Source organism: Callionymus lyra, chromosome 5 (genome assembly GCF_982586985.1).
Source record: "Callionymus lyra chromosome 5, fCalLyr1.hap1.1, whole genome shotgun sequence".
NCBI lineage: Eukaryota > Metazoa > Chordata > Actinopteri > Syngnathiformes > Callionymidae > Callionymus > Callionymus lyra.
The window spans coordinates 26,277,077-26,293,583 of NC_141822.1; the positions used below are offsets into that span (position 1 = coordinate 26,277,077).

Below are 16,507 nucleotides of genomic sequence, written 5' to 3' on the forward strand. Positions count from 1 at the left end.
ACGCGCCTCGACGCTCGTCGTCATCACGCACGACAGCCAATCACCGGGCAGAAGTCTTCGCGTGCGCGCACCGCTCAAAACAATAACAACCGGATGTGGATAAAATACACATTTTGCGTGTTCTACTAGAGGTATTTGCTAAAAAAAAAGTAAGTAAGTTCTAAACTTAAATGTGACCTCGGATTTATTTTTTTAATACATCCGACGTATCGTTTGTACTTATTTTAAACTTTAATATTTAAGGTAAATAAATTACATTTTACCTCGCTTAGAGTTCGACATGGATTTATCGCCATTATTTTTCTGACCAAGTAAATGTTTTTATTATTTAAAGAAAACTAACCAATTAGCAAATGGTGTTTAAAGTGTGTTTTCAATTTGTGCGAGTTTACGCATCAGCACATTGCGTTAAAACCGAAGTTACTCGTGATCTGTAGACGAGACATCCTTTAGATTTATTCAAAGTTAACGTCAAACAAGACAGGTGTATCATGACGTCACACTATGTGTCATTAACATTCTGCCCATACTGTTACTTGCGTTGCCTTTAATGGCCCACCTGTCTTTTTGCCCTTATCCGTAATTATATAACATTCATTATAGCTTCACTTAAATTCTGCCTTTTCTCATTATAATGCACATTTTATTCCCAATCTTCTTATTAGCACACTTTATATTTTGTTTGTGTTTTACGTTTTAGTTATTTGATAATGTTATTATTTTAGCTTCTGAGATTCTATCTTTGTTTTGCATTCGATTTCTTAAAGTATTTTTGCGTGTTTACCCAATGTTTTTGCACCGTACTTTAACAACACTTTATCTTAATTTTTCAGTAAGTTTTTCCCTTTATTCGCTGTTGATGTTGCCTCACTTTCCAATTTTACACATTTTTCACAAGTGCGTATTTCACCTAACAAATACATCCACAAATTCTAACTGAATTAAAAAAAAAAAACTATTTAAAACGACTTCTGCAACTTATCTTTTGTTTGTTTGTTTTTACCGCCCATATTACAACCACTCCTTAGCTTTATTTATCTATTTAATATATGAAATACACTTTCTAACGCAGCTAGTCCAACTACTCTTGAATCGTTTTTGCATGACGCGAAATCCTCCTCGTTTAAATTACTTTTAAACACCACTCTCTTATTTCTCGTACTCTCACCCGTTGACTGGCCCCGCGTCTCCTGCACCTGAAGCACCTCCTCATCTTTGAAAGCATCTTAACAGCAATTAGGGCGCAATAAAGTTGCCTTGGAGGTTTTTTAATTGGCGATTTAAAAGAATAACATTATTAATAATCATGATGGCATGAAAAAGTGTGGACGTGTTGATGTTGGACGCAGTGAAATCTTCATCCCACAGGCCGCAGGAGTGTGGAAACCAAAAGCTACTTAATTAAATTCCAATTAGGACACTATCAATATGCTGAGGAGCCGCCGCGTCTTTGTGCTGCGCTCTTATCTGGCGCCGCCTGCAGAAGATAATTTATAGCTTTTAATTAGTCCTTCATTCAGGCCCGCGTTCATCACCGGCACCGAAGCCGAATAAAAGGCCGGTCAGAGTCGCTGTCAGCGGCTCCTGGCAGGGCCCTTCATCACAGGGGCCGCTACATGGAGCCTAATTTCCAAGGTGCTGATAAAGCTGGTTGAATAATGGCCGGAGCCCACGGAGACTCCATTTACAGAAATGACTTTATTGACGGTTTAACGTCCGTAATTCATTTCACCTCTCATGTATTGGGAGTCGGATTTGTCGCCGTAATAGGATGATAAATGCACTGAGGGATCGCAGCCTCGTTTTTATTGAGTAGCCACGATAGTGGGCTGCACACACACACACATTCTGTCTCACACACACACGCACATTCAGCGGCACCTGGCTGCAAGGCGCATGTTCTGATACACTTTCTATAATAAAGCCAGACGCTCCATGAAGTGAACAACACCTTTAAAAGGGGGGGAAAACCACACACTTGCTCAATTCTTCACCTCCATTTGTGTCCCTTTGCTCGAGTTCTGTATCCGAACCTGTGTGAGGTTTCCCGCTCTGTTAAATGGGTTTCAAGCGTAGTTTCTTTTAGGAGGATCTATAGCAGCCCACACACGCGTGCACACACATGTTCGAGCTCGAGCCGCTTTCTGTGTGAAGTAGTAGTTTCTCTTACGCAATAATGCATTGAACAAGTGTGACCATTTAAAAAAAAATTGTGGGTTTATGGCCCATACGACCATTAAATACTTGGACTGGTTTTTCAGCGCGTGTGTCCGGTCTTGAATAAAAACTCTTAGGATAATGATATAGTAGGTGAATTAAAAGTTTGACTCATAATTTATTCCAAACTGCTTCATTATCATATCATATCTACGCTCAATATTTGTGTCCTCCTCATGTCCCTAAACTGTCCTCTGCTTCACGTCCATACTTGGCCTCCACGTCAATAAGACCAGAATGTGTCTTTACACCTTCATGTCGACACCTCGTGTCCATCCTTCTGTCCCTGCTCTGCCATCATGTCCTCTCTTGTCTCCCGCACATGTCTCTACAGTCTCATGATGCAACTTGAAGCCTCCATTCTGTCTCATGTCTGTCGCGCTCGTTGGGAAAGGACATGCGTGATTAAAGGCTGCCACCTGGCGGCGAAGCGACAGCACATCACTCCGTTAAAAAAACATCAAAAATGTTAATTAAAAACTTCGACATTAATCTGTCTCTCTTAATTATTCGTATGGATTTTGAGTTTTTTTTTCCATCATATACTAAAGTTAAAAAAAAAATGTCAAGAATAATCAAATTTGAATGTAAATGTTTTTGGGATCATTGTTTTTTCAGTAATTGCCGTTTTAAAGTTGAATTATCATTCATCATTAACATCATTCAATGAAGTTCATGTTACAGTAAAGCTACTTTCACCTGTTAATATTGCACTGCTCCACTGGGGCCTAACGTCATTTTGAAATGTGCAAGCTACGGCCTGTATTTTCTAACATTTAGCCATTTTTTTTACTCTATATTTATGTTACCTGTCAATTATTTAAAATGAAAATATGTGTCCACTTGAATCCATTTTTCCTGTTAGAGTTAATAATTAAACTGTCATTTAAGGAGAACGTTTGTGAGAGTTTAAATTTCGATTACAAATTACAGATGAGGCCCATAAATATCCTCTGATAATTAATTGATTAATTATAATAATATACCAGACATAAACTTCACAATAAATACGGTGACACATGAATTCTCGAACAATTGAGTAATCAAGGTGGTCGCCCTTATTTTCTCTATTGCAATAACACGGTTTATCCACTAGATGTCCCTATTGTTTCTGCTACTATTAATTCGATCAACAAACCCACAATCTACTGTATATGAGGACCAACCTTGATTCGACAATTGTAAAAACGTTTTAACAAACAATTAAAATACTAACTTTTAAGAGACCACTAGTTAGCACCCCTGCTCAATAACCAATGCTTTGAGCAGCGGCTGTTTTAAACCCTCACATCATCTTTAAATGTGTTAACTGTTGAAGGATCTAGCTAAAATATTATGTCCAAGAAACATCTTTTACTTCCCTTCATGCATTTTACATATTGTAGCATTGTCTTGAATAATCTGTGTCAATTATTGTCCAGATAGTAAATCGTCACACTAGTTATATGGAAAATAATATTTTAAATTTATATCAAAGGTGTTTTAACCCTTGTGTTGTCTCTGGGTCAAGGTGACCCTAATCCCCCAAAACAAATTTAATTTGTCACATTGACCCAGAGACAACACAAGGTTTGAGTTGATTTTCCTTTTATAAATCTGCTTTACATCAAATGAGATTTTTTTCTGTTAAATTATTAATACATTTCAACTTTTGCGCTGATGTTTTCATTGTCTGACATTTACTTAATTGGTCCCATTAGTCACGCTGCCACACGGGGGATGATGACCAGCCTGTCAAATTTAGAGATGTGTTTTTCACTCACACCTCATTGCTGTGTCAGCCCTTTAACTTCCAAAATGCCATCCACGCTAAGAGGACGTGTCTGCGTTCTGGACCATTATCATTCTCCAAGTTTCCTCGCACTCTCAGTGACAGTCGGCAACTGTCTGTCTGTCTCGGCCAGGTCCAGGCCCCTGCAGTAATAATACATGAAGGGCTCCCAATCTCATCCATTAATCAGGAGGGAAGCGCTGATCTTTGGCCTCCACACACACACACACACACACACATATAGACTAACACACACACACACAGATGGACACACTCGTGCATGCTCTTACCTATCATCAATAAGTAAAGGGATATTAATGCAGATGAATAATTGAGTGTGGTAGGGTTGCTCAAGAGCACTAATGAGAGGTGGGCGACAGATTGTTCCCTCTTATTGCGTTGTGGTGAGAAGTTTGTGAGAGTTTAAGGAAAGATAAATGAGGCTATTAAGTGTTGAGCGGATTTAATCAATGGAGGCTTCTGTGGACAAAACATAACACTGAAAGTTTAATCCCCAAGAACAAACATGTAACGTAAGGTTATAACTCCAGCTTGAAATCTATAGTCCCTCCAGCCAGTGTGTCAAGAGGGTCTTCCGTGGTCCATTGGACATGCCGTTCACCAAATTCAGAACATCGGGATTTAAATATCAACTTTTTTTCTGGCCCCCTTCTATTTCATCACTTCTATTCTGAGGTCTCTTCTGTATCTCTGACGATTGAAGGAGGGAGAAACTGACTAGCTTCTGAGAAGAAAAAAAAAACAATATTTCAAAAAATTTGGACAAAGTAAACTAAGACTGTGTTTTTCTGGTAACTGACTTTTGACCTTCAATTCTCATCGGGCCTTAATATTTGTATTTCCAAACTTCTTTCTATCTTTTTACCTAAAGTGGTTGCAAGGTAGTGATTCTGATTGTTAGATACTGGAAAACTTATTGTTTAATGAGACAAAGTACTAGTACACTATTGCTCACTGGTTACAGCACTAGACTGGTAAATTCTATTTACTGAATTTACTAAATACTACCAAATAGGGCTTCACAAGTTCAATTCTTGTTGGGGCCTTAACATTTGTAACACCAGCTGCTTCCCTGAACTGTTACAAAAAGTAGCTGCCCAATAGTGGTTCTGATGGTTAGATATTGAACACAGCCAACTGATACGTAGACCATAGTTTCATAGATGACCATTAATAATACCGTTTTTTACAGCTACAAAGCTCAGTGGTTAAAGCACTGGCCCTGTAAACCACAGTTTTGTAAGTAGTTGTAGTTCAATTCTCGTTGGAACTTGACTTTTGTATTTCCAAACTGCTTGCCTGAACTTTTCTCAGACCAACATAGTTCATTGGGGCCTTACAATTTGTAGTTCAAAGGTTCTTCCCCAAACTTACTTGTACAAAGATTAGTTATTTTGATGGTTACAATTCCTATTCATTCATTGACACTTCTTTAATTCATGGTACTCAGATCTCACAGGGCTCCATAGCTCAATGGTTAGAGCACTGGTCTAGTTAACCAGGGGCCATGATTTTAATTCTCATGTGGGCCTTCAAATTTGTAGTTTAAAGGCAATTCCCTTAGATTTTACCATCAATGGGGCATCTGATTGTCACACTATCAATGCCAACTAATTAATTCACACTGCATACATTATTGGTAACCAGAGCTAACTACTGTTCTTGCGTCCCTTAAATTTGACCAAGAATGATGCTTTTGAATATCAGTTAATTGATGCCAACTCAGTCTCAGATACTGCTTACATAAATTGTAAGCGGATCTAATAAGGGCTCTATAGCTCAGTAGTTAGACCACTGGTCTCGTAAACCAGAGGTCATGAGTTTAATTTTCATTGGGCTCTAAATATTTGTAGTTCCAAATAAATTCCCTTGATTTTTGATATAGATGGACTTTCTGATGGTCACACATTATGAATGCCAATTAAATCAAATATACTACTTACATAAATTGTACACATCTTATAAGGTATTCATAGCCCAGAGGTTAGTGCACTGATCTTTTAAACAAGTGGTCATTAGTGCAGATCTCTTTGCCGCCATTTATTTTCAAGTTCCAAGTAAATTCCCTTAACTTTTGAAAAAAATGGTCTTTTTGAACGCCAATTGAACGCCAACAAAATCATATACAATGCTTACATGAATTGTAAGCAGATCCCATAAGGGCTCCATAGCTCAGTGGTTAGAGCACTGCGCAAAAGAAGGGGCCCAATCTTCTCGCCCACCCCCGCGCACATCATAGCCCCAGCGAACACCTATACGGTGAGATAAAAAATTCTCTCTCCCCAATGTCCGAGTGACGAGAGATGAGACCCTGGATGGCTGGAGGCTGCTGGATTCGATCCAACGATCAGCTGGAGATGCGCCGGACAGGACGTCAACCGCTGCCCTCAAGTGTCAAACCGCATATTGCCTGATGGTATTTTTCTATTTAAAAGCCATTATTTTCATTATTTATTGTGTTTTATAAACACACATTTACAAATTCCTATTAAATGTGTCTAAATATGTAATTGTGTCTATATAAAAGTAATAAAAGCCAAATAAAAAAACCCACTGACAAACAACCATCATGAAAAAGTGCAAAAATAATTTATTCAAACTGTCACACAAAGTGAAAATGCAATAAATATAAATTAATGTGAATATTGAAGGACAGAACAACAATGAGAAGTGCAAAATGCAATAGAAATAAATGAACACACAGTTGCGTGGGCTGCTAAGAAACGACTGCTGCCTGGGGAATGGGCGCGACGGGCCCCCCCTCCTCGCAGCAGCTGGCCGCGGGCCGGTCCGCAGAACAGGAAGGGCTCTTCCCAGATTCGGAGGAAGAACAAACTCGTGCCTTTGGCCGGAAGACGACGGGACTTGATCCAGCTTGCACTCTGGTAGGGGAAGGGAAACAGGCGCCACAGGAAGGCAGGGCGTCTGTTGGAGTCCGTGAGACGGGACACTCAACTCCTGGTTCTTCTGACGCCGTTGGAACCTGAGAGGTAATTATTGTTAGATGTGTTACTTTGTCATATTACTAGATCACTATTTTGTCAACGATTTGACTGACTAACCACTGGGTGAGTGTCCGCTGATTCACCTTAAACAGCTGGATTGAAGTGCCATCCATCACCCGATGGCTGTCGAGAACCATCTCCCGTAGTTGACCGTAGCTCCGGAGGATCGTGGACCATCTGAGGATGGACACTCCAGCCTTCTTGGTGTCATTTTGTGCATGTTGCACAGCTTGATGCACATCGCTTCCACCAAGCGGCTGGTGCTGGGCCACTGAGCAGGTCCCCCAGGATGGCCGATGAAGCAGCGCTTGATGCTCACGGCACTTTCCGTGACTCCCGCCCGCTTCGGAGCTTTGACACGGCCGCTCGCCAGACGCGGTTAATGGCGAGGCTAGTACAGTAGTCGATCCGGGCCCTGTCCCCTTCGGGTAAAGCTTCCAACAGCCGGATGATCTCCGTCTCCTGCGGCTGGGTGAGGTAGAAGGCTGCACCGAGACTCACCAGGTAGGCGGCCAGATCCTTGACCTTGTCCCAGACGGGACTCTCTGGTCCCACAACGTATCCCTACAAATGAATAAATGTTGACATTCGTCTGAATACGGCCACGAAAGCATCCTACCCGAGAGGTCGCGGGCGCAACAGAAGCCACAGCAGCAGCAGATGTGGATGGATGCTCGTCCCGAGGGGGGCGTGGTGGAGAGGCTGGAGGGGTCTTCGATGGGGGCCCGCTGACGGCAGTGGTCGTCCTCGAGGAGACCGTGAAGCGTGCCGTCATTCGCTTCCTCTTCCTGGAACCCCTCATCGGGTCGTTCCACATCAGGGACCGCCTCCACTAGCCTGGCTGCCACTTCGAGGTCCTTGTTGATCGTCGAGCTTGGCCAGTCTGACTGTACAAGTACTCACTCCCCAGGAGTTCCCCTACAACAGAAGACAAAAATAAAGCAAGCGTTTTCAATATTTTATCCGACACAAATTGTGGTTGAAAAGCAATAATAATATTCCATGTATTCCAAATTTGATGAAGCTATAATATTATTGTCTTGCCTGTGTACTTTCCAGGTCTGCGGTACCGTCGACCGCCGCCTCCATGCGGTCATCCTTCCAGCGCATCAGCCCCTCCTAAAGATACGCCTGGAAATGCACTGGAAATTCATTGCTGGCACTGGTTCCTGGAGATTAAATAAACATGAGTCAATGGGTTTAAGCTGTGCAATGATCCTGAATAATAATGCCAATGGTTATTACAGCGGTGTCTCGTCACTGAGAAGGACTGAGGTGTCATTGTTAAGACTCGTACCTTACCTGGGATGAATCTGTTTAGGTGGAGGTGGAAGGACTCCAGGGACATGGAGCCACGGGCACACCTGTAGCATGGCAGGTCCACGCCTTTCCTCAGGGTGTCCGTCTTCACGTACAAAGACACACCCTTGGGGTCCTGGATAAACGGCACGTGTCTCCGCTGCTCCTTCCAGATTTGCTAGATCCGCTCGTGGTCCAACAACGGAACGCCCAAAGTGTCCTTCCCGCTCGCGCTGTCAAACAGACTGATCAGCGAACCAATCTGTCTGACGGTCTCCTCAGTCCCCCTGGTCCTCCTCTGGCAGGCCATGAAAATGCCGTAGAGGGGATGGGCCTCCGTGGTGACGCCGGCGGAGAAGTGGCGCATTAAGTGCCGTATGTCCAGGCGAACCATGAGCAGCGGCCACTCGGAGAACATGACCTTCACCCGAAAATGGCCGTGCAGGCTACGGCAGTCTCTCTCCACTTACATCAGCTTGGGTGGGGCCACATGGCATCCAGGACCCAAGGACCTGGCCGTGCTCGTTGCCCACGTTGGTGCACCACGCAGCTGTGCCTGTAGCGGCAACGGCCAGTTTCTTGGTCACCTTTGGAGATAATACGAAAGAGTCAAAAACTATTCGGTGTGCATGCACTCAGTATTCTGTGTGTAAATGAAACATAGTATTATATGGCAATATAATAGGTGCTGTGATACCTTTTTGGTGGAGTCCATCTTCAGGAAGGAACCCAGGACGCTGGTGATCTTGCCCTTGACTTCCGGAAGGCGCCCCAGAACATCCCTGGCGTGATGGCCAAGAGCCACTTGGGCTTAGGCAGGGAGTCTGTGGGTCGACTCCTGCCGAAAAACCGGATATGCATACATTATTCTGATAAGAGAAAAGGAACTGTTACTTCTGGTTATAGTAGATTAGATTTGATAGACTTTATTAATCCCTGTCAGGAAAATGGAGGTTCCCGTACCTAACAGCAGGCGTTAGTGAGACAGTGGAGACAAGTGTCTGTCCTGAGTGAATGCCTTCCCTTTCCCCCAGCTTTGTTGTGCAAAACACTGGCCCATCCAAGGTGTGAAAAAAAACCAACCTGAATGGGCATTGCTTCAAATCTACCAAAACACGGTTGAGCTCATTGAGAAGGCTGATGTAATCTTGGCAGGGTGCAGGTGTGGCTTTATAGTCAGTGATGGTCTTGATGCCCTGCCACAGTTGTTTGGTGTTGCTGGGGTCAAGGAAGAAACCTTGGATCTTCCGACTGTAGGCCTGTTTTTCTATCCTGATGATCCATTTCAGATTGGCCCTCGCTGATCTGAGAGCCCTTAAATTTGACAAAGAATGATGCTTTAAAAAATCACTGAATTGATGCCAACTCAGTCACAGTTACTGCTTACTTAAATGTTAACAAGATCTCACAGGGCTCCATAGCTCAGTGGTTAGAGGACTGGTCTTGTAAACAACCAGTAGTCATAAGTTCAATTCTAATTGGAGCTTAAACATTTGTAGTTCCAAGTCTGGAGGGAGTGGTATTATAAGCAATGGGTCATCAGTTACATTTTCATCGGAGCCTAGTTATTGTTCTTGCTTCCCTTAAATTTGACCAAGAATGATGCTTTTGAATATCACACAATTGATGCCAACTCAGTCAAAGATACTGCTTACTTGAATGATAACAAGATCTCACAGGGCTCCATAGCTCAGTGGTTAGAGCACTGGTCTCGTAAACCAGGGGTCATGAGTTAAATTCTCATTGGAGCCTAGCTATTGTTCTTGCTTCCCTTAAATTTGACCAAGAATGATGTTTTTGAATATCGCAGTCACAAACTCAGTCACAGATACTGCTTACTTAAATGTTAAGGTCACCTCACAGGGCTGCATAGCTCTGTGTTTAGAGAACTGGTCTCGTAAACCAGGGGCCATGAGTTCAATTCTTATAGCAGCCTAGCTATTGTTTTTGCTTCCCTTAAATTTGACCAAGAATGATGCTTTTGATTATACTTAATCGATGCCAACTCAGTCTCAGATACTGCTTACTTAAATGATAACAGTATTTCATGCGGCTCCATAGCTCAGTGGTTAGAGCACTGGTCTCGTAAACCAGGGGTCATGAGTTCAATTCTCATTGGGGCCTTAACATTTGTAGTTCCAAGTCTGAAAGCATTAGTCTTGTAAACCAGGGCTCATGAGTTGAATTCTTGATTCCCTTCAATTTGACCAACAATGTTTCTTTTGAATATCGCTTAATTGATGCCAACTCAGTCGCAGATACTGCTTACTTGAATTATAAAAAGATAACACAGGGCTTCATAGCTCAGTGGTTAGAGCACTGGTCTAGTAGACCAGGGGTCATGAGTTCAATTCTCATTGGGGCCTAAACGGTTGTAGTTCCAAGTCTGAAAGCACTGGTCTCGTAAACCAGGGGTCATGAGTTCAATTCTCATTGGGGCCTTAACATTTGTAGTTCCAAGTCTGAAAGCATTGGTCTTGTAAACCAGGGGTCATGAGTTGAATTCTCCTGGCAGGCTGGCTATTGTTCTTGCTTCCCTTCAATTTGAACAAGAATGATGCTTTTCAATATACTTGATGCCAACTCAGTCACAGACACTGCTAACTTAAATGATAACAGTATTTCATACGGCTCCATAGCTCAGTGGTTAGAGCACTGGTCTCGTAAACCAGGGGTCATGAGTTCAATTCTCATTGGGGCCTAGCTATTGTTCTTGCCTCCCTTAAATTTGACCAAGAATGATGCTTTTCAATATACTTGATGCCAACTCAGTCACAGATACTGCTTACTTAAGTGATAACAAGATCTCACAGGGCTCCATAGCTCAGTGGTTAGAGCACTGGTCTAGTAAACCAGGGGTCATGAGTTCAATTCTCATTGGAGCCTAGCTATTGTTCTTGCCTCCCTTAAATTTGACCAAGAATGATGCTTTTCAATATACTTGATGCCAACTCAGTCACAGATACTGCTTACTTAAGTGATAACAAGATCTCACAGGGCTCCATAGCTCAGTGGTTATAGCACTGGTCTTGTAAACCAGGGGTCATGAGTTCAATTCTCATTGGAGCCTAGCTATTGTTCTTGCCTCCCTTAAATTTGACCAAGAATGATGCTTTTCAATATACTTGATGCCAACTCAGTCACAGATACTGCTTACTTAAATGATAACAAGATCTCACAGGGCTCCATAGCTCAGTGGTTAGAGCTCTGGTCTAGTAAACCATGAGTTCAATTCTCATTGGAGCCTAGCTATTGTTCTTGCCTCCCTTAAATTTGACCTAAAATGATTCTTTTGAATGTCACATAATTGATACCAACTCAGTCGCAGATACTGCTTACTTAAATGATAACAAGATCTCACAGGGCTCCATAGCTCAGTGGTTAGAGCACTGGTCTTGTAAACCAGGGGTCATGAGTTCAATTCTCATTGGGGCCTAAACAGTTGTAGTTACAAGTCTAAAAGCACTGGTCTTCTAAACCGGGGGTCATGAGTTCAATTCTCATTGGGGCCTTAACATTTGTAGTTCCAACTCTGAAAGCATTGGTCTTGTAAACCAGGGCTCATGAGTTGAATTCTCCTGGCAGGCTGGCTATTCTTCTTGCTTCAATTTGAACAACAATGTTGCTTTTGAATATCTCATAATTGATGCCAACTCAGTCGCAGATACTGCTTACTTAAATGATAACAAGATCTCACAGGGCTCCATAGCTCAGTGGTTAGAGCACTAGTCTTGTAAACCAGGGGTCATGAGTTCAATTCTCATTGGAGCCTAGCTATTGTTCTTGCCTCCCTTAAATGTGACCAAGAATGATGCTTTTCAATATACTTGATGCCAACTCAGTCACAGATACTGCTTACTTAAATGATAACAAGATTTCATACGGCTCCATAGCTCAGTGGTTAGAGCTCTGGTCTAGTAAACCATGAGTTCAATTCTCATTGGAGCCTAGCTATTGTTCTTGCCTCCCTTAAATTTGACCTAAAATGATTCTTTTGAATGTCACAGTGATGCCAACTCAGTCGCAGATACTGCTTACTTAAATGATAAAACATCTCACTGGGCTCCATAGCTCAGTGGTTAGATCACTGGTCTAGTAAACCAGGGGTCATGAGTTCAATTCTCATTGGAGCCTACCTATTGTTCTTGCCTCCCTTAAATTTGACCAAGAATGATGCTTTTCAATATACTTGATGCCAACTCAGTCACAGATAGTGCTTACTTAAATGATAACAGTATTTCATACGGCTCCATAGCTCAGTGGTTAGAGCACTGGTCTCGTAAACCAGGGGTCATGAGTTCAATTCTCATTGGGGCCTTAAAATTTGTAGTTCCAACTCTGAAAGCATTGGTCTTGTAAACCAGTGCTCATGAGTTGAATTCTCCTGGCAGGCTGGCTACTCTTCTTGCTTCCCTTCAATTTGAACAACAATGTTGCTTTTGAATATCTCATAATTGATGCCAACTCAGTCGCAGATACTGCTTACTTAAATGATAACAGTGTTTCATATGGCTCCATAGCTCAGTGGTCAGAGCACTGGTCTCGTAAACCAGGGGTCATGAGTTCAATTCTCATTGGAGCCTAGCTATTGTTCTTGCCTCCCTTAAATTTGACCAAGAATGATGCTTTTCAATATACTTGATGCCAACTCAGTCACAGATACTGCTTACTTAAATGATAGCAGTATTTCATACGGCTCCATAGCTCAGTGGTTAGAGCACTGGTCTCGTAAACCAGGGGTCATGAGTTCAATTCTCATTGGAGCCTAGCTATTGTTCTTGCTTCCCTTCAATTTGACCAAAAATGATTCTTTTGATTATCACATAATTGATGCCAACTCAGTCACAGATACTGCTTACTTAAATGATAACAAGATCTCACAGGGCTCCATAGCTCAGTGGTTAGAGCACTGGTCTTGTAAACCAGGGGTCATGAGTTCAATTCTCATTGGAGCCTAGCTATTGTTCTTGCCTCCCTTAAATTTCACCAAGAATGATGCTTTTCAATATACTTGATGCCAACTCAGTCACAGTTACTGCTTACTTAAATGATAACAGTGTTTCATATGGCTCCATAGCTCAGTGGTCAGAGCACTGGTCTTGTAAACCAGGGGTCATGAGTTCAATTCTCATTGGAGCCTAGCTATTGTTCTTGCCTCCCTTAAATGTGACCAAGAATGATGCTTTTCAATATACTTGATGCCAACTCAGTCACAGATACTGCTTACTTAAATGATAACAAGATTTCATACAGCTCCATAGCTCAGTGGTTAGAGCTCTGGTCTAGTAAACCATGAGTTCAATTCTCATTGGAGCCTAGCTATTGTTCTTGCCTCCCTTAAATTTGACCTAAAATGATTCTTTTGAATGTCACAGAATTGATGCCAACTCAGTCGCAGATACTGCTTACTTAAATGATAAAACATCTCACTGGGCTCCATAGCTCAGTGGTTAGATCACTGGTCTAGTAAACCAGGGGTCATGAGTTCAATTCTCATTGGAGCCTACCTATTGTTCTTGCCTCCCTTAAATTTGACCAAGAATGATGCTTTTCAATATACTTGATGCCAACTCAGTCACAGATACTGCTTACTTAAATGATAACAAGATCTCACAGGGCTCCATAGCTCAGTGGTTAGAGCTCTGGTCTAGTAAACCATGAGTTCAATTCTCATTGGAGCCTAGCTATTGTTCTTGCCTCCCTTAAATTTGACCTAAAATGATTCTTTTGAATGTCACATAATTGATGCCAACTCAGTCTCAGATACTGCTTACTTAAATGATAACAAGATCTCACAGGGCTCCATAGCTCAGTGGTTAGAGCACTGGTCTCGTAAACCAGGGGTCATGAGTTCAATTCTCATTGGAGCCTAGCTATTGTTCTTGCTTCCCTTCAATTTGACCAAAAATGATTCTTTTCATTATCACATAATTGATGCCAACTCAGTCACAGATAGTGCTTACTTAAATGATAACAGTATTTCATACGGCTCCATAGCTCAGTGGTTAGAGCACTGGTCTCGTAAACCAGGGGTCATGAGTTCAATTCTCATTGGGGCCTTAAAATTTGTAGTTCCAACTCTGAAAGCATTGGTCTTGTAAACCAGTGCTCATGAGTTGAATTCTCCTGGCAGGCTGGCTACTCTTCTTGCTTCCCTTCAATTTGAACAACAATGTTGCTTTTGAATATCTCATAATTGATGCCAACTCAGTCGCAGATACTGCTTACTTAAATGATAACAGTGTTTCATATGGCTCCATAGCTCAGTGGTCAGAGCACTGGTCTCGTAAACCAGGGGTCATGAGTTCAATTCTCATTGGAGCCTAGCTATTGTTCTTGCCTCCCTTAAATTTGACCAAGAATGATGCTTTTCAATATACTTGATGCCAACTCAGTCACAGATACTGCTTACTTAAATGATAGCAGTATTTCATACGGCTCCATAGCTCAGTGGTTAGAGCACTGGTCTCGTAAACCAGGGGTCATGAGTTCAATTCTCATTGGAGCCTAGCTATTGTTCTTGCTTCCCTTCAATTTGACCAAAAATGATTCTTTTGATTATCACATAATTGATGCCAACTCAGTCACAGATACTGCTTACTTAAATGATAACAAGATCTCACAGGGCTCCATAGCTCAGTGGTTAGAGCACTGGTCTTGTAAACCAGGGGTCATGAGTTCAATTCTCATTGGAGCCTAGCTATTGTTCTTGCCTCCCTTAAATTTCACCAAGAATGATGCTTTTCAATATACTTGATGCCAACTCAGTCACAGTTACTGCTTACTTAAATGATAACAGTGTTTCATATGGCTCCATAGCTCAGTGGTCAGAGCACTGGTCTTGTAAACCAGGGGTCATGAGTTCAATTCTCATTGGAGCCTAGCTATTGTTCTTGCCTCCCTTAAATGTGACCAAGAATGATGCTTTTCAATATACTTGATGCCAACTCAGTCACAGATACTGCTTACTTAAATGATAACAAGATTTCATACAGCTCCATAGCTCAGTGGTTAGAGCTCTGGTCTAGTAAACCATGAGTTCAATTCTCATTGGAGCCTAGCTATTGTTCTTGCCTCCCTTAAATTTGACCTAAAATGATTCTTTTGAATGTCACAGAATTGATGCCAACTCAGTCGCAGATACTGCTTACTTAAATGATAAAACATCTCACTGGGCTCCATAGCTCAGTGGTTAGATCACTGGTCTAGTAAACCAGGGGTCATGAGTTCAATTCTCATTGGAGCCTACCTATTGTTCTTGCCTCCCTTAAATTTGACCAAGAATGATGCTTTTCAATATACTTGATGCCAACTCAGTCACAGATACTGCTTACTTAAATGATAACAAGATCTCACAGGGCTCCATAGCTCAGTGGTTAGAGCTCTGGTCTAGTAAACCATGAGTTCAATTCTCATTGGAGCCTAGCTATTGTTCTTGCCTCCCTTAAATTTGACCTAAAATGATTCTTTTGAATGTCACATAATTGATGCCAACTCAGTCTCAGATACTGCTTACTTAAATGATAACAAGATCTCACAGGGCTCCATAGCTCAGTGGTTAGAGCACTGGTCTCGTAAACCAGGGGTCATGAGTTCAATTCTCATTGGAGCCTAGCTATTGTTCTTGCTTCCCTTCAATTTGACCAAAAATGATTCTTTTCATTATCACATAATTGATGCCAACTCAGTCACAGATACTGCTTACTTAAATGATAACAAGATCTCACAGGGCTCCATAGCTCAGTGGTTAGAGCACTGGTCTTGTAAACCAGGGGTCATGAGTTCAATTCTCATTGGTGCCTAAACGGTTGTAGTTCCAAGTCTGAAAGCACTGGTCTTCTAAACCAGGGGTCATGAGTTCAATTCTCATTGGAGCCTAGCTATTGTTCTTGCCTCCCTTAAATTTGACCTAGAATTATGCTTTTCAATATACTTGATGCCAACTCAGTCACAGATACTGCTTACTTAAATGATAACAGTGTTTCATATGGCTCCATAGCTCAGTGGTCAGAGCACTGGTCTTGTAAACCAGGGGTCATGAGTTCAATTCTCATTGGAGCCTAGCTATTGTTCTTGCCTCCCTTAAATTTGACCAAGAATGATGCTTTTCAATATACTTGATGCCAACTCAGTCACAGATACTGCTTACTTAAATGATAACAAGATTTCATACGGCTCCATAGCTCAGTGGTTA

General features: G+C 41.9%; 25 non-coding genes across 25 annotated transcripts; all 25 read left to right on the plus strand.

Moving 5' to 3' along the window:
- Positions 1-9,992: 9,992 nt before the first annotated feature.
- On the plus strand, positions 9,993-10,065 carry trnat-cgu (transfer RNA threonine (anticodon CGU)). The gene has a single exon. It is a non-coding gene; the product is annotated as a tRNA-Thr (tRNA).
- Positions 10,066-10,364: 299 nt separating this feature from the next.
- On the plus strand, positions 10,365-10,437 carry trnat-cgu (transfer RNA threonine (anticodon CGU)). The gene has a single exon. It is a non-coding gene; the product is annotated as a tRNA-Thr (tRNA).
- Positions 10,438-10,606: 169 nt separating this feature from the next.
- On the plus strand, positions 10,607-10,679 carry trnat-agu (transfer RNA threonine (anticodon AGU)). Its single transcript has one exon. It is a non-coding gene; the product is annotated as a tRNA-Thr (tRNA).
- A 263-nt stretch (positions 10,680-10,942) lies between these two features.
- Positions 10,943-11,015, plus strand: trnat-cgu (transfer RNA threonine (anticodon CGU)). Its single transcript has one exon. It is a non-coding gene; the product is annotated as a tRNA-Thr (tRNA).
- A 111-nt stretch (positions 11,016-11,126) lies between these two features.
- Positions 11,127-11,199, plus strand: trnat-agu (transfer RNA threonine (anticodon AGU)). Its single transcript has one exon. It is a non-coding gene; the product is annotated as a tRNA-Thr (tRNA).
- A 111-nt stretch (positions 11,200-11,310) lies between these two features.
- On the plus strand, positions 11,311-11,383 carry trnat-ugu (transfer RNA threonine (anticodon UGU)). The gene has a single exon. It is a non-coding gene; the product is annotated as a tRNA-Thr (tRNA).
- Positions 11,384-11,676: 293 nt separating this feature from the next.
- trnat-ugu (transfer RNA threonine (anticodon UGU)) lies at positions 11,677-11,749 on the plus strand. The gene has a single exon. It is a non-coding gene; the product is annotated as a tRNA-Thr (tRNA).
- A 263-nt stretch (positions 11,750-12,012) lies between these two features.
- trnat-ugu (transfer RNA threonine (anticodon UGU)) lies at positions 12,013-12,085 on the plus strand. Its single transcript has one exon. It is a non-coding gene; the product is annotated as a tRNA-Thr (tRNA).
- Positions 12,086-12,374: 289 nt separating this feature from the next.
- trnat-agu (transfer RNA threonine (anticodon AGU)) lies at positions 12,375-12,447 on the plus strand. The gene has a single exon. It is a non-coding gene; the product is annotated as a tRNA-Thr (tRNA).
- A 111-nt stretch (positions 12,448-12,558) lies between these two features.
- trnat-cgu (transfer RNA threonine (anticodon CGU)) lies at positions 12,559-12,631 on the plus strand. The gene has a single exon. It is a non-coding gene; the product is annotated as a tRNA-Thr (tRNA).
- A 192-nt stretch (positions 12,632-12,823) lies between these two features.
- trnat-cgu (transfer RNA threonine (anticodon CGU)) lies at positions 12,824-12,896 on the plus strand. Its single transcript has one exon. It is a non-coding gene; the product is annotated as a tRNA-Thr (tRNA).
- A 111-nt stretch (positions 12,897-13,007) lies between these two features.
- On the plus strand, positions 13,008-13,080 carry trnat-cgu (transfer RNA threonine (anticodon CGU)). The gene has a single exon. It is a non-coding gene; the product is annotated as a tRNA-Thr (tRNA).
- Positions 13,081-13,196: 116 nt separating this feature from the next.
- On the plus strand, positions 13,197-13,269 carry trnat-ugu (transfer RNA threonine (anticodon UGU)). The gene has a single exon. It is a non-coding gene; the product is annotated as a tRNA-Thr (tRNA).
- A 111-nt stretch (positions 13,270-13,380) lies between these two features.
- trnat-ugu (transfer RNA threonine (anticodon UGU)) lies at positions 13,381-13,453 on the plus strand. Its single transcript has one exon. It is a non-coding gene; the product is annotated as a tRNA-Thr (tRNA).
- A 292-nt stretch (positions 13,454-13,745) lies between these two features.
- trnat-agu (transfer RNA threonine (anticodon AGU)) lies at positions 13,746-13,818 on the plus strand. Its single transcript has one exon. It is a non-coding gene; the product is annotated as a tRNA-Thr (tRNA).
- A 293-nt stretch (positions 13,819-14,111) lies between these two features.
- trnat-cgu (transfer RNA threonine (anticodon CGU)) lies at positions 14,112-14,184 on the plus strand. Its single transcript has one exon. It is a non-coding gene; the product is annotated as a tRNA-Thr (tRNA).
- A 116-nt stretch (positions 14,185-14,300) lies between these two features.
- Positions 14,301-14,373, plus strand: trnat-cgu (transfer RNA threonine (anticodon CGU)). Its single transcript has one exon. It is a non-coding gene; the product is annotated as a tRNA-Thr (tRNA).
- A 192-nt stretch (positions 14,374-14,565) lies between these two features.
- Positions 14,566-14,638, plus strand: trnat-cgu (transfer RNA threonine (anticodon CGU)). Its single transcript has one exon. It is a non-coding gene; the product is annotated as a tRNA-Thr (tRNA).
- Positions 14,639-14,749: 111 nt separating this feature from the next.
- trnat-cgu (transfer RNA threonine (anticodon CGU)) lies at positions 14,750-14,822 on the plus strand. The gene has a single exon. It is a non-coding gene; the product is annotated as a tRNA-Thr (tRNA).
- Positions 14,823-14,938: 116 nt separating this feature from the next.
- Positions 14,939-15,011, plus strand: trnat-ugu (transfer RNA threonine (anticodon UGU)). Its single transcript has one exon. It is a non-coding gene; the product is annotated as a tRNA-Thr (tRNA).
- Positions 15,012-15,122: 111 nt separating this feature from the next.
- Positions 15,123-15,195, plus strand: trnat-ugu (transfer RNA threonine (anticodon UGU)). Its single transcript has one exon. It is a non-coding gene; the product is annotated as a tRNA-Thr (tRNA).
- A 292-nt stretch (positions 15,196-15,487) lies between these two features.
- trnat-agu (transfer RNA threonine (anticodon AGU)) lies at positions 15,488-15,560 on the plus strand. The gene has a single exon. It is a non-coding gene; the product is annotated as a tRNA-Thr (tRNA).
- A 293-nt stretch (positions 15,561-15,853) lies between these two features.
- On the plus strand, positions 15,854-15,926 carry trnat-cgu (transfer RNA threonine (anticodon CGU)). The gene has a single exon. It is a non-coding gene; the product is annotated as a tRNA-Thr (tRNA).
- Positions 15,927-16,042: 116 nt separating this feature from the next.
- Positions 16,043-16,115, plus strand: trnat-ugu (transfer RNA threonine (anticodon UGU)). The gene has a single exon. It is a non-coding gene; the product is annotated as a tRNA-Thr (tRNA).
- A 187-nt stretch (positions 16,116-16,302) lies between these two features.
- trnat-ugu (transfer RNA threonine (anticodon UGU)) lies at positions 16,303-16,375 on the plus strand. Its single transcript has one exon. It is a non-coding gene; the product is annotated as a tRNA-Thr (tRNA).
- Positions 16,376-16,507: the final 132 nt, after the last annotated feature.